Raw genomic sequence first — 14,677 nt, forward strand, 5'->3', positions numbered from 1 at the left:
TAGAAAACACATGAACTCTCATGGAGTGCTTAGCAAAAAAGAAAACATTTTTTCCTAAAAGTCAGCAGTGGAAGGGGACAAGTCAGCTAATCAAAAAGATGGCGAAGATGTTTTGCTGCAGGGGGTAGAGAGAGTATGTTCAGACGGTGAAAAAAGGTGATGGAAAATGCATCTATGCAGTGTGAGAAGGAGGTGATGTGCGACAGAGTTGAGAGTATGGTAGAGAGAGACAGGGAACATATATGAAAGTCTAATAGAGTGAGAGCATATGATTTTGTGTGAGAATGTGTGTGAATGTGCTCGATGGAAAGATTGTATGTGTGTGACAGTATCTGTGTGGCAGCGCAGTAGAATGAGAAATACTTAAGCAAGCTGCCTCCAGGTGTTTATATGTGAGTGAACATGCTCGAGAGAGAAAGACCGTGAGACAGAGATATTGTGTGCGTATGCTTGTGACTTCAAGTGTGTGTGTGTCTGTGCCAGAAAGAACAGCAGGAGGGATAGACAGCGAATGTTTGAGAGAATATGTGTGAAAGAGGAAGATGGGGAGACTGTATGAAATAGTTTGTGAATGTGATCACAAGATAAATGTGTGTGTGCCAGAGTGTATAAGAGATATAAATTGAGTAACAGCGAGAGATACCGGGAATAAAAGTTGCATATGTTGGGAGAGCCAAACATAAACAACGCTTTGTTTGTGACACACATATCGCTCTCTCTCCCTCCCTCCCTCCAGAGATATCATAGACAAAGATGGCGGAAGACGCATGTGTGTGACATAATGGTGGTGTTATGCGAGTGGGATATTCAGAGAGTGAAAGGTAGGGGAAGGCTGAGCATGTGCTTGAATGCTACTTACATAGGGAGTACATGGAAACAGTGGAATATTGACCACAGTAGATCAATATTTCATACAGTATATTGATTTACCATGTTTTCTAATTTATACAGACCAGGGCACAAGTCGGGGGTACACACGGGTGGACAGCGTCCACCCACTATTTTTAGATGGTGGACACAGTCCACCTTGCCAAGAAGTTGGGCCCCACTTTAAAATATGTTGAAGTCATCCCAGTGTAATTTTGAAACACTGGGACACATTCAGCAACGCCTGCTGCTTGTCTGCCATCCATTCGATATGAGCAAGAAGGGGCCCTTCTTGCTTGAAGCTCCAGCTGCACCCATAACAAAGACTGAATTTAAGGGGCCTTCAGCCAGCCTTCTGTTGACTATCCTGCCCTGGAGCTATCTGGGACCCAGCATCTATATGTAAATGCAGTGGAAGGGAAACAAAAGCACACAGCTTGTTAGCATTTCACAGTTACTTAAGAGAGGCATGATTTGACTTTGTTCAGTCCCTGTATATACATGCACTGTAAGAATGTCAGATATCCTGCTCTGTCCCAGTGTTTACACAAAATAACAATTTACACAAAATAATAATTTAAATTCACTATTTTGTATTTCATTTATAGTGCTATTCATCCCAATGCAAGGTGTGAGAGCGATTTACATCACACGTACACATTACATTGACAACAAATCATTCAGGTTTGTAAATCAATGTACAGGATATATTACATAAGGCAGTGAAGGCTACAAGGAGTAGGTGCAGGCTATCATTGTTCATAGTTCACTGTCCTATATTGCAATGCAACCACAAGTAACAAAAGGATCTCTGTTTTAAAAGCAACAACCCACTTACCTATGTACATAAAATAAAAATCTATCACCTACATTTCACATGATGTGCTTTGCAGGACGCACATTAACCCTCTATGCCACTTTGAGTCAACACTGGGACTGGACAAAACACAGATCTTTCTTGCATTAACCACTTGAGTTATCTTACTATCATTATTATTCCTTCATATTTACTGGGAACACCAAGATCTCTGCAGCATGTGCTTTAACCTGAAAATATATTTTTAAAATTGAGACTTTGCAACCAACTAAGCAGAACAGATGTACTGTCATGTTTCTCCTTGCTGCCTATTTTTTATTTGTGGCAGAGTTTAAAAAATAAATAAATGTATAAGTTGAGGCCCAGATTTTGCTTCTGGATTGTGTCACTTTTCCCGCACAACTATGACACAAAATCCATTTTGGGATTTGCAGTACCACACATAAATCCTGTTTGCTTGGTTCTGTAAAAAAACACTAAACTAACACAGGAAACACATTGCCCTGTCATCCGTTACATTGCCCAGGTAGGCATTACATGCTTGGTGCCTGTGCGTTCCCGTGCATCCAACCATGTATTTTAACGCAAACCTATATTTGCAAAGACTTGTAAGCATAGGTTTGCACCAAACGACGCGTTTGCCTAAGGCTGATGAAACAAAAAGAAATATCTTTATTTCTTTCTGTTATTTCCTTTCGGTATGCATGCTGCATTCAGCAGCACACATACAATGAGGAAATAGTCCCATAGCATAGTTTTTGTGTGGCTTTGTAAACAAACAAAAAAAATAACGCAAGGCAGCACATTACACTGCCTTACATTACTGTTCATCAAGGAGGCAGTACATATGTGGTGCATAGGCGTTCCCATCCATCCATCCATGTATTTTGTATAGAAATAATATACACAGTCTTCCTAAGGCAGACCCACTAGCTTTCCCTGTGTTAGGTCTCTCTTCCCACTGCCCTGTCAAAGAATTATGGTTATTCCCCCTTTATGTGAGGCAATATTCCAGCAAAGCCCCTCTAGTGATTTCAAGTCCTAGAAGTTCCATGATGGCTTTGGGAAAGTCAAAGTGCCTCCTCGCTGTAGCATGTCAGTTGGAGCAAGTTGTCCACATGCCTGGCAGCCCAGTATTCAATATTACCACTCTCGCTGGAGGAGAGGTTCAGAGTGCCCTGGCTCTGGATGCTACAGTAGAGGTGCTCCACTGCCTATGCAGTTAACCTTCCTGAATTTCGGTGTCAAGTCTTGTATCCTTCTGAATTGTTGGGTTTTTGGAATCATTGCTCTTCTTCTGTGGATAATAGCTTGTTTCTTCTTCACAGTTGCACATTGCTTTAGGATGACAATCCTTTCACTACATCACTGACCCCTCCTGGCATATGGGATTCATAACAGCACGCACAGGTATACAGCCCCCTTCCGGTCTCAGAGTTGCACAGGGTGATGGCCCTTTTCTACTTAGAGCAATGCACCAAAACGACAGCCCTCAATCATCGCAGCCCTCACATGGCATACAGAGATCATTGGCAGCACACAGGTTTTTGACATTCACTTTGTGCAATTCAGCCACTAAATCGGCATCTCTTTATTTCTCCCCTTTCACATAAAAGGTTAATGATCTGTCTTTAATTCTTGGTGCATAAAAGACAAGTGTCAAGTGCATCCTAGATTCTTATTATACATGGGGCAACATTACAGAAAATTAAGTCAAGCACAAGAGACAGATTTGCCTAGAATCATAAAATTTGGCCACGCTGAGAAGCTGGGATTGATCCCAGGTTTCTGCTTTCACATTGTCGTTTTATTTATTACAGTTGTACTTATGGCGCATGTCTTACTTCTAATTAGGGCCAAACCCATGTGTGGTTATGGGCCCTAAGATAGTTTGATTATTTGTGAATTGGTAAGCTGTATAGGTACCATGTTTTTAGCAATGCATATTTTTAAAAATGTTTCTTTTATGTGTTTTCTAAACGATTGCAGTAAACAGGATTTTAGTTTTATGTTTTTCATCAGCCCATTGTCTTTATGTTGAAACGCGCTGGCTGTGTTTATCACTCACATTGTGGCCGTTATTGCAATCTATATTACCAAAAAGGACTAAAGAATATACCTTTGATTATGAATATCTGTCTACTTGAAGTATTGATTAACTGGTTTGTACTTAACATATGGAACATTTAGCTTCTTGGACAATTTAAGAGTTGTGCTATTGTTTAAAGAGAGTCTCTCCCTTATTTTTGTATATTATTCCCTGCTGTATTTTGGTTTATCTGAACAGTTAACCCAGGCAGTGGAGCACCTATGTTGTGGAACTAGGTGGGGTGAGGGTACATATTCCACATACATTATCAGCTTTTGCGATTTTCATTACATTTTGCCAAGTGTTTGCCCTGTGGGGATACAGGTGGTCTTGTTTTTTTGCCCTTCTCACACCTACATACTGAAGCGATGCTGCAAAGTTTATGATGTACTGCATTATAACAAAGGGTAACTTTGTTGTTATCATGCCCTTAGGTCTGGGAGAATGTTGTAGTTCAGGGTTATGCTATGAATGAAATTAAAGATCATGTGTGCTGATATAGGGCTGACGTCTTCAGTTACAGTGCATAGGCGAGCCCACAGGTCAGTGTTACTATAATAGACCATCTCTAGTGCACCATTGTAGGACTTGTACATTTCTTATTAGTAAGCATAGTTGGGGTATGGCCAAGATGGCGACCGAGTAGGACGCATGGCTCAGGCCTCTGCGGCCATCGGCCTATTAAAGTATCCTGTATCACCAATTAATCTCTCCAAACGACTGGAAAATCATGCTGCAGCAATACGCTTGCAGCTGCTGACACAGCAGCTGGAAGTCCGGGTAGCCGACATAAACACCCTCATTGTGGACGCATCTTAACAGCTCACCACGCCTTACCTGCCCGTTCCCGAGTTCAGTCCAGGAACCTTCCGTTGCATCAGCTCAGTACCCGGAGGACCACAACCTCTCCCGCGTGGCAGGTAGTGGTACCCCCTCCCGCAAGACAGACATCAGGGCCCTGCTCAGCGACCGTGCCCAGCTGGCTTCGATAGTGCAAGGAAGAGAGCAAGACAAGCTGCACTTAAAGGTATGGTGACCTTGCGCCAAGAGTGCAGCAAAGTTAAAGTGCGCCATTGTCCCTGGTCTTTATATCCCCTACACGCCCAAATTGAATCAAGGAACCTTCTTCCACATCGCTGCACCAACCGAGTGCCTGTGGGTCTTCAGCTTCTCCTGCACAACAAGAGGCGGTACCCTCCCCCCCCCAGCAATTCAGACAATTGGACCCTGCCCGGTGACTGGCTGGGCTCATTTGGCTCTGACAGTCCCAGGCAGAGAACAAGAAAGGCAATGCTTGAAGGTATGCTGAACTCGCACTGCGACTGAAGCAGAGTAAAACTAAGGCACTGTCCCTGGCCATCACAATTCCTGCACAAATTCACCCGCTTCATGATGCCTTCTATTATGTGACCCTCCAAGACCAAGCCTGTAGACACAAACTGTAATTGTGGAGGAATAACCTGCCACTTGAGTGCCAAGAGCTGACGCATTGTGTGTCCGGTATATGTATTATACTGATCAGCTCAATAAAATTGCATAAGCTACACTCAAAATAAAAATGCTCCAAACATACTAACGGAAGGGCCCCTCTCACTAAATCATCAGCTGCTGCATTACTAGCTAACCAGGCAAGCAATTGACAACAAAGCCAGTATCTGCATGGAAGGCGCCATAACCATAAGAGACTAAAACCCTGTCTTATTTCCCCCACGACACGTCCTAGGGGATACATTCCTGCTTAATCTTCACAGATTGGCTCTCTTGGACTCATTCCAACAACAACTACTGAGACGACCTAGACAACCAGTACCAATTGAAAGACCTCTGCAACCCGTGATCTGCGCACATTAACATAACAATCAACGGACGCACGGATCCACTACCATGCTCCTCAATAAACAAAAAAAAAACAGATGTTGGGTCCCTCAGAAACATCTTGGGGCAAAGACCCACATCGAGCCACAAGTAATTCTCTAGAATCGACCCTGGCCATGCACTTGTGCAGGTTTGACAAGATACTTGCTGCAGTACTAAATATTAAATATTCACTCGAACCCAAGATAGATGTACTACAAATTGATGGTGCCTTATGAGGGAAGATCACAAAAAACTGAAAGACCATGTGGAAATAATGGAATCTACAGTTGCCTCTCTGAGGCCCACAGTTCAGGACACAGACTCACATACCAAGGCCCTGCAAATGGAAGTGGAACCATTGCGGAAACACGCAGAAGACCAAGAAGGCAGATCGCGCCGTAATAATGTACGGATTGTAGGTCTATCAGAACACATGGAGGGCCCAAGTATGGAATTGTATTTGGAGGAGTGGTTCACAACAATAATCCTACAAGGTAAGCAGTCTACTTTATTTTCAGTAGAATAAGCGCACAGGTTCCCAAGATGCCTGCCACCTCCTATAGCCCAAACCGCTCTGTTGTCGGAAGACTGTGCAATTATAGGAACAGAGACCACATCCTACAAGTCACATTAGCCCGGGTCCCATGGTCAGTGGACAATACAGCAGTCAATATATTTCCGGACTACACTATGGATGTCCAGCGTCAACTCTCATCCTTTTTGTCAGAAAGAGTTGCCTTCGTAAACATAATTTTAAGTATGCACTGCCAATTTCCGGCCAGTTTAAGAATAATGCACAGAGATGCTACTACCCTATGTGCAATGCCTATAGAGGCCTGGAACTGGCTTGAGCGGAAAGGAATTGCTAATCCTCCCCGAATTCCAGGAAATCCTCATCTATCTGGATGGAACAGAAATGCCGCTATCCTCGCAAACGACGCCAAAGGTTTGGCCCCCAAAAGAACACTGACATTGAAAGAGCACATGTTGTTGCGGAAGTGGAACACAGAACAACGTCGCCGTCATCTCCAACACACTTAGACAAGACTGTCTCCACAACAGGACTTCCGTCCCCTTCCCTTGAACTGGCTGACGAACTGCTGGGAGGTGGCCCTAAAGTTACCCTTCAGTATTCAGATGAGGTGATATAGCCGGGGGGAGGGATTACTGGTAATGTTTCTTTCTACCTGGACGCAGCACAGCGGGGGATTTGAAAACACAGATTAGAGGTCTAGCACATCTGTATAGACAGTGGCAGTGCTTAATTTGTGCTTTTTGTTTCCGGTGCTGAGCACCGGCACTTATTTTGGAGGGCCAGAGCTTAGTCTTCTTCCTCAATATTTGCTGCGAGCAAAAGATACATTTGGGAAAGACGGAGGAAGAGAAAAACAAAAAAGCGTCACAATGAGGGAAAGCAGAAAGTTGCAGGTGTGAGCTGAAGGGTTAGGAGAGCTGTAAATAGATTGGAGAGGCCCGAGAGGGCTTCGGGATTACGCTGCCTCAATATTCCGTGTTTACACATGTAATTGCAGCAGCCGCTTGTTTAAGAGGAGGGCTTTGGGCACCAGCACCTTTTTATTTACAAATTAAGCACTGGACTGTGGGCTGCAGACACTAGCCCTGGTACTATTGACTTTGATTTGAAGGCCTACCCCGATGATAAATGTAATCACACATGTTATTTGAGCTAACTGTATAGTTGCATTATAGTGCTATTGGCTGGACGCATATTGGGATGGGGCTTGGTTGATTTCCAATTCAATTTCTTATGCTTTTGTCTTATTATTAGAATGCTCTCTAAAAGGCAAGGCAAGATGATGAATTAGGGAATATGGGGGACGGGGCGGACAGGAAGGGCAGGCTACTGCTGCTAGACTGTTTTTGGATTTCACATGTCAAATTCTCATGCCAAAACTCAACATGGAATCCCAATCTTCCATCATGACATAGAATGTAAAGGGGATGGCTACTTATAATAAGCAATACCACATACATCAATACCTGCGCAGATGCAAAATACATATAATCCTCTTACAGGAGACGCACTTCGCACAGTCTTATTTTGAAATCATACGCAGGTGTTGGCGGGGTACACTGGTGGGAACCACATATTCAAGATATGCCAGAGGCACACTTATTTGGATAGCTTCCTCCATCCCGACTGTAGGAAGCTGGCCTGGTGTGTGGTGGGTACCTAAGGTACTTACGCCTTATAGCAGGTCCAGGTATCCCCTATTAGTGTAGTGTAGGCAGTGTCTAGAAGCCAGGTTCTCTAGAGGTATCTATGGATGAGGAGCAAAGGCTTATCTAGGAGACATACAAAGCTCATGTAATACCACTGTAGTCACACAGCAGTTACACACATGAAAGAAAACACTCAGGCGGTCATTCTGACCGCGGCGGGCGGCGGGTGCCGCCCGCCATGCGGTTACCGCCGAATGACCGCCCTGCGGTCAAAAGACCGCAGCAGGCCATTCCAACTTTCCCCCTGGGCCGGCGGGTGACCGCCAAAAGGCCGCCCGCCGGCCCAGCGGCAAAGCCCCTGCAACGAGGAAGCCGGCTCCGAATGGAGCCGTCGGAGTTGCAGGGGTGCGACGGGTGCAGGGGCACCCGTCGCGATTTTCACTGTCTGCTAAGCAGACACCCGTTCCCGCCATCCTGGTTCTGGCGGTGTAAACCGCCAGAAACAGGCTGGCGGGAAGGGGGTCGGAATCCCCATGGCGGCGCTGCAAGCAGCGCCGCCATGGAGGATTCCCTGGGCCAGGGGAAAACCGGCGGGAAACCGCTGGTTCCCCTTTTCTGACCGCGGCTTTACCGCCGCGGTCAGAATAGCCCAGGAAGCACCGCCAGCCTGTTGGAGGTGCTTCCGCTGCCCTCCGCCCTGGCGGTCATGGACCGCCAGGGTCGGAATGACCCCCTCAGTGTTATGAAAATAAATGTTCTTTATTGCAGTAACACAGTACCAAAACACTACTTAGGTAATTCTCCAACACCAAATATGTACACTAGTAATCAGTAATAGGCATACAAACTGATAGAAAACTGCAAATAGCAATAGACAATATTGACCCTTGGGGAAGCCAAAAGCATATACTGAAAAAATGGAATGCGAATGTCGGACCCCCACCTAGGTAAGTGGAATGTGTAGAGGGGAGCTGGGGGAACTAGGAAACCCCAAAGATAAGTACCACAGTGTCACCCAGCGATCGGGAAGAAAGGAGTAAGTTACTGGATTTTCCCCAAACTACCCAAAAGGACTAAAAAGAAGATATTGCACCACCCAGACAAGACTGCGAGAAACCAGCAGTGGATTCCTGAAGAGGAAGACCTGTGGAAGATCAGTACCAAATCCAGAAGTCACAGAAGTGTCCCGTGGGGGCAGGAGCCACTACCCACCCATCTGTGGTTGCAGGTGTTGGTCGACGGTAGGACGAAGACAGTCAGCAATGCAGCCCTGGAGCCTGAGAAGAGTTCCTGGAGGATGCAGTCAACATCCCATGCCGGATAGAGGACTGCAGTCAGTTAGTGGCGTGGAAACCCCACAAACAAGCCTCAGCAAAGGCAGAACTTGCGATGAAGCAAAAGTGGAGTTGCAGGGACCAGCAAGGTCCAGGAGCACTCAACCTACAGGGGTAGTGCTGGGAGGACCCTTAGCAAGGCAGAGTCCACAGAAGAAAAAGGCAGCCCCACAGGAGACACACTGGACGAGGAACCAGAAGTCACAGAGGAACCCACGCAGCACAACTGAAGAAGCGTCTCACGCCACAGGAGAGGAATGCAGAGAGCTGTGCGTCACAGGGAAGAGTGCTGTGGGCTACACAGAGCCTGAAGATCCCTTGGAGGAGATGCCAACAAGCCTTGGTAGCTACAAGAGATGTGGTGCATGGGGTACTGTCCTGAGTGAGAAGGCAAGAGCTTACCTTCACCAAAGTTGAACCTCTGGTAGAGAGGACCGAGGGGACCACTCCAGACCACTGCCCATGGTGCAGGATCCATGCAGCTCAGCAAGAGAGAAGATCCACGCAGCCCATCGTCATTTTGTTGGTGCCTGCGGATGCAGGAGAGTGACTCCTTCACTCCAAGGGAGATTCCTTCTTTCTCCTCATGCAGGCTGAAGACTTGCTGTCCTCAGAGGATGCACAGCTGGGGAAATGCTGCAGAAGCTGGAAGGAGCCGTGGAAACAATGTTGCAAGCAGAGTCTTTGACTTGGATGCAGATTGTCAGTTCATGGAGGGCTCAGTCCCGGTTCTAGTGGCTACAAGTCGAAGCAGAGGTTGCAGAGGAGTCCCGCTGGAATTTTGTAAGCCGAATCTGAGGAGCCACCCAAGAGAGAGACCCTAAATAGCCCTACAACGTTGATTGATAGGTGGTCACCTGACTAGGTGACCACCTATCAGGAGGAGGCTCTGACATCACCTGCCTTACCTGGCCACTCAGATGCTCCCAGAAGCCTCTAGCCCCCTTAAATTCAAGATGGCAGAATCAAGGGATCTCTGGAGGAGCTCTGGGCACCGCTCCTGGGGTGATGATGGACAGGGGGGTGGTCACTCCCCTTTCCATTGTCCATTTTCGCACCAGAGCAGAGACTGGAGGTCCCTGAACTGGTGCAGGCTGGTTTATGCAAGTAGGGCACCAAATGTGCCCTTCAAACCATACCAGTGGCTTGTGGAGGCTACCCCTCCCAAGCCATGCAACACCTATTCCTAAGGGGAGAGGGTATTACCCCCTTCTCCCAGAGGAAATCCTCTGTTCTGCCATCCTGGGCTTCAGCTGATCAAGCAGTAGGAGGGCAGAAACCTGTCTGAGGGTGGCAGCAGCTTGGGCTGCCTGTAAAACCCAAGAAGGCTGGTATGATCAATGCTGGGGGTCCTCTAAGGACCCCCCAAAGTGCATGGAATCATGCTTCCAATACTGGCAAGAGTATTGGCGTATGATTCTGACATGTTTGATACCAAGCATGCCTAGGTTCGGAGTTACAATTATGTAGCTGGACATAAGTAGTGACCTATGTCCTGTACCCGTGTAAAAAGGCATCCCTGCACTCACCAAGTCCATAAAAATGGAGCTGGAGTTCGTGAGGCCACCTCTGCTCATTCAGGGGTGCCCTCACACACAGGTACTTGCACCCTTCATTCTGGGCTAGGAGGGCCTACCATAGGAGTGACTTACAGTGACCTGGTTCATTGACCTGTAGTGATAAGGGTGCATGTATCCTTTAACGCAGGCTGCACTGGCAGACCTGTAGATACACTTTGCATGGGATCCCTGTAGGTAGCATAATACATGCTGCCGCCCTGGGGAACCTCTGGTGCCCCAATGCCCTGGGTGACTGGTACAATATTCTGGGGAATTACAAGTGGGCCCCAGTATGCCAAACGTGGGGTGTGTGTGGTCCAAGCAACCAAATTAAAATAGAGTGAGAATAATCACTGGGGTCCTGGTTAGCAGGATCCCCGTGTACACAGTCAAGCACACTGACAACAGACAGAAAATGGTGGTAACCATGCCAAGAAAGAGGGTACTTTCCTACACCCTTTGAAATCATCAATACCGAAATAGACACGGAGGCACAGCACTGGAAGGGGTTCTAGATGGTATCACAGTTGCATTCATATCACTTTATTCCCCGAGTGCTTATCAAGCACCTTTCCTACACTCCTTCACACCTGCACTCTTCCACATGCCATGGAAGAATGTCCCAGACCTTCCCCAGGACCGTTCGCGCCCACCGATCCCAGGACCACATTTGATTGCGCTGACACAACACCTCGAGTGCTGGATTGCACAAAGACAACTATTGGATGAATACTCCTTCTACTCGTGGCTACACGATCAGCCCAAATGCTCTTACCTCTGTGAGGGGAGCGGAGAATCTGGGAGGCACTATGTCCGACCACTGCCCTCTGCAATTTCGACTGACACGGGGTCATAACCGCTCAAGTATTCCAACTTGTCGCCTTCCCGTAGACACCTTACGGAATGACAGCTTTCGTACTACACTGGGGGAACACATTACAAAGTACTTTAGGGAAAACAAGGGTACCACTTCCAAACTCGAAATAGAGTAGGAAACTTTTAAAGCAGTGTTGAGAGGACACGTCATTAAAATAACTTATGGTGCCAAGATGGCCCTTTGTAGAGAATTACACACATTGGAAGAAGACATACATAAGTGCAAATTAATCATCACACAGGACAGCACAGTCGTCCCCGTACTAGCAGAGAAGCGGTTGACACACTTGAATACCACCTCCCAGCTTTGAAAACTGGACTATAAGGAACATCTAGCCGGTAAACACATAGGAGGTGACAAAGCAGGCAAAATGCCAGCCTGGCTTCTCAAATCTGATATGCATAGATTTCCCATTACTACCATTTGCAGCCAAACACTCGATACACAGAAGGACATAAAGGAAATGTTTCTCATGTACTATGTGACCCTATACACAGCGCCAACTGGAGACGTAAATTCCCACATTTCCTCATTACTCAACACTATACTTCTACCACAACTTCAAACTTCTCAACGGGATGAGCTCAAGGCACTCTAGACCTGTCAGAGGTTGCAGCTACAATTAAGTAGATGGCTAAGGGTAAGACGGAAGTCCAGTATATTTTTATTCTGCCTTTAGCTCCATGCTCACTCCTCGCCTACTGAAAATGTACAACTCGGGCTGTATGCAGGGCATACTACTGCGATCTTTTCGAGAGGCGGTCCTGACTGTCTTACCGAAACTGGGCAGAAACTCCCCTACTGAAAGAATCATACTGCCCTCTTTCATTGCTAACCTCAGATTACGAGATCCTGGGGAAGGTGTTAGCTAACAGACTGTTTCCCGTGGCCCAAACTATAGTGCATACGGACCAAAACGGGTTTATCCCTGGCAGGAATACTTTTATCAGCCTATGAAGATTATTCATGGTAATGAACTGGACAAAAACCTCAAGCACTCACCCCTGGGTCACCTCACTGGACATAGGGAAAGCCTTTGACACCCTCAGGCGGGGGTACCTTTAAACAGTCCTCACTAGAATAGGTATAGGCCCTAACTTTTTAAAATGGGTGGCTCTTTTAATAATCAACCTCAGGCCAGAGTGAAGACAGGTCATATTATATCGGATCCGTTCCTGATTGTCTAAGGCCATGTCAGGGATGTCCGCTTTATCCAATAATATTTGCTTTAGCAACGGAGCCTCTTGCGTGCACCCTACATCATCGCACACCTGAATTGGGTATCAGTGTGGACAGCTCCTGGCATATAATATCCATTTGTGCTGACAGCACTACCAGCCACCTTGCTCCCTTGGTCCCACACCACCACTAAATATCTAGGGCTGCAAGTATACCATTCAAATAAGGACCTCATAGAGGAGAATTTAGTCAAATCTCTGGCCAAGGCATGGTCCTCACTCCAATTTTTGATGTCGTTACCGCTCTCTCCAGAAGGGAGGGTAGCCATCTCCAAGATTTGATATTCCCTAGATTTCAATACTTTTTCTCAGCTACATCGTTGTGGCTACTCGCAAGAATCATTAAGGACATGTGCACCCTTCTTACAACATTAATCTGTATGGGACATAGAAGAGTGGCGTTATCCAAATGAAATGCCCCTGTTGACCACTGTGGGCTGGGGGCTCCGAACTACGAATACTACTATGCAGCTGCGCAACTTTAATGGCCCATGCACTGGATAGCTGGTCAGAATAGAACAGAATTGGGGCCCTGGTTCAAGGGACCAACATCACCCCGAATACTAAACTGGCTGCTAGGATCAGAGACTCTGCTACCCGAAAATGGTGGCAATGCTCTAATGAAAGTGTCCAAATTCTGTTGGTCAAAATACTTACAGAAGGCGAAAGGAGCCCCCATTCTGCCCATTAACTTCTCCTTTGTCTACCACTTCACTGTCAAGTAATGCACGCACGGCCCGACACATTTGCATGGACAGAAGCCGGCATTGCTACATGGGGTTACTTCCTGATATATGCTACTGTCACTCGTCTCCTCCATACACTCTGGAACAAAATTCATGATGAGCCGGACGCATCCCAACCCCTTCAAATATTGCGGACACTTGGGACAGGGCGAAGGGCGGTTACCTATATTTATAGAGCGATATACGAAAACAGATAATCCCTATTGACTTCTCTACACGCTTACTGGGATGAGTCCTTAAACACCCCCACAACTGACAAACAATGGAGGCAATGCACGGAGATCCCCAAACTGATTTCCATAAACTCTTGATTCAAATACACACAATTCACTTTCTTACACCATACATACCCCACTCCAGAACAACTGTCGAAGATGTACCCTGGAACATCGGACATTTGCCCCTGCTTCCACGCACCCTCCGCATATTTCAATCATATGACATGGGATTGTCTACTAATAAAGAGATACTGGGATGTGGTGACATGTTTCATCTCAGATATGGTGGACACCATGATCCAAACAGATATTAGGCACTGCTTATTAGGACTCACCTCCCATACAGCTGCTCGCAAATTGATCAACAAATTCATTGATCTAGCAATGGTATTGGCTAAATGAAGTATTGTCATGTGCTGGATATCCTCAACATCCCCTCCCATTCATAAATGGCTCAGGGTCCTCCTCACAAGTATAATAGCCGAGCAATATGCCTTATGGTCCCACAACTCAGGTAACATACTCAGCGCCAACCCCCCAGACTGGCAAAGCTCTTTGGAAAAGGTTGAGGCCAAGCCGGACGATAGACCTCCTTGAACATTATACTAATGCACCGGAGGATGTCAAACAGTCAACCTCCTCTTTCATTTATTCACGGTCAATAATACTTCTGAACTCCAAGGATTAACATAGGAATTCCTGATGACCACAACTCTGTTACATTTACCTCTACTGTAGACATGTATACTTACCTTAAATGTGAACTGATCCTACAGTGATAAAGGAGTACAGTTATTCCCCCAAGAAGCTCATTCTCTCTGAGCTACTGCCCCTCACACAGGAAACTCTCCCCCCATCTGGGACAAGGTCTTTGACTGAAACGACATCCAG

Source organism: Pleurodeles waltl, chromosome 3_1 (assembly GCF_031143425.1).
Source record: "Pleurodeles waltl isolate 20211129_DDA chromosome 3_1, aPleWal1.hap1.20221129, whole genome shotgun sequence".
NCBI classification, from domain to species: Eukaryota; Metazoa; Chordata; class Amphibia; order Caudata; family Salamandridae; genus Pleurodeles; species Pleurodeles waltl.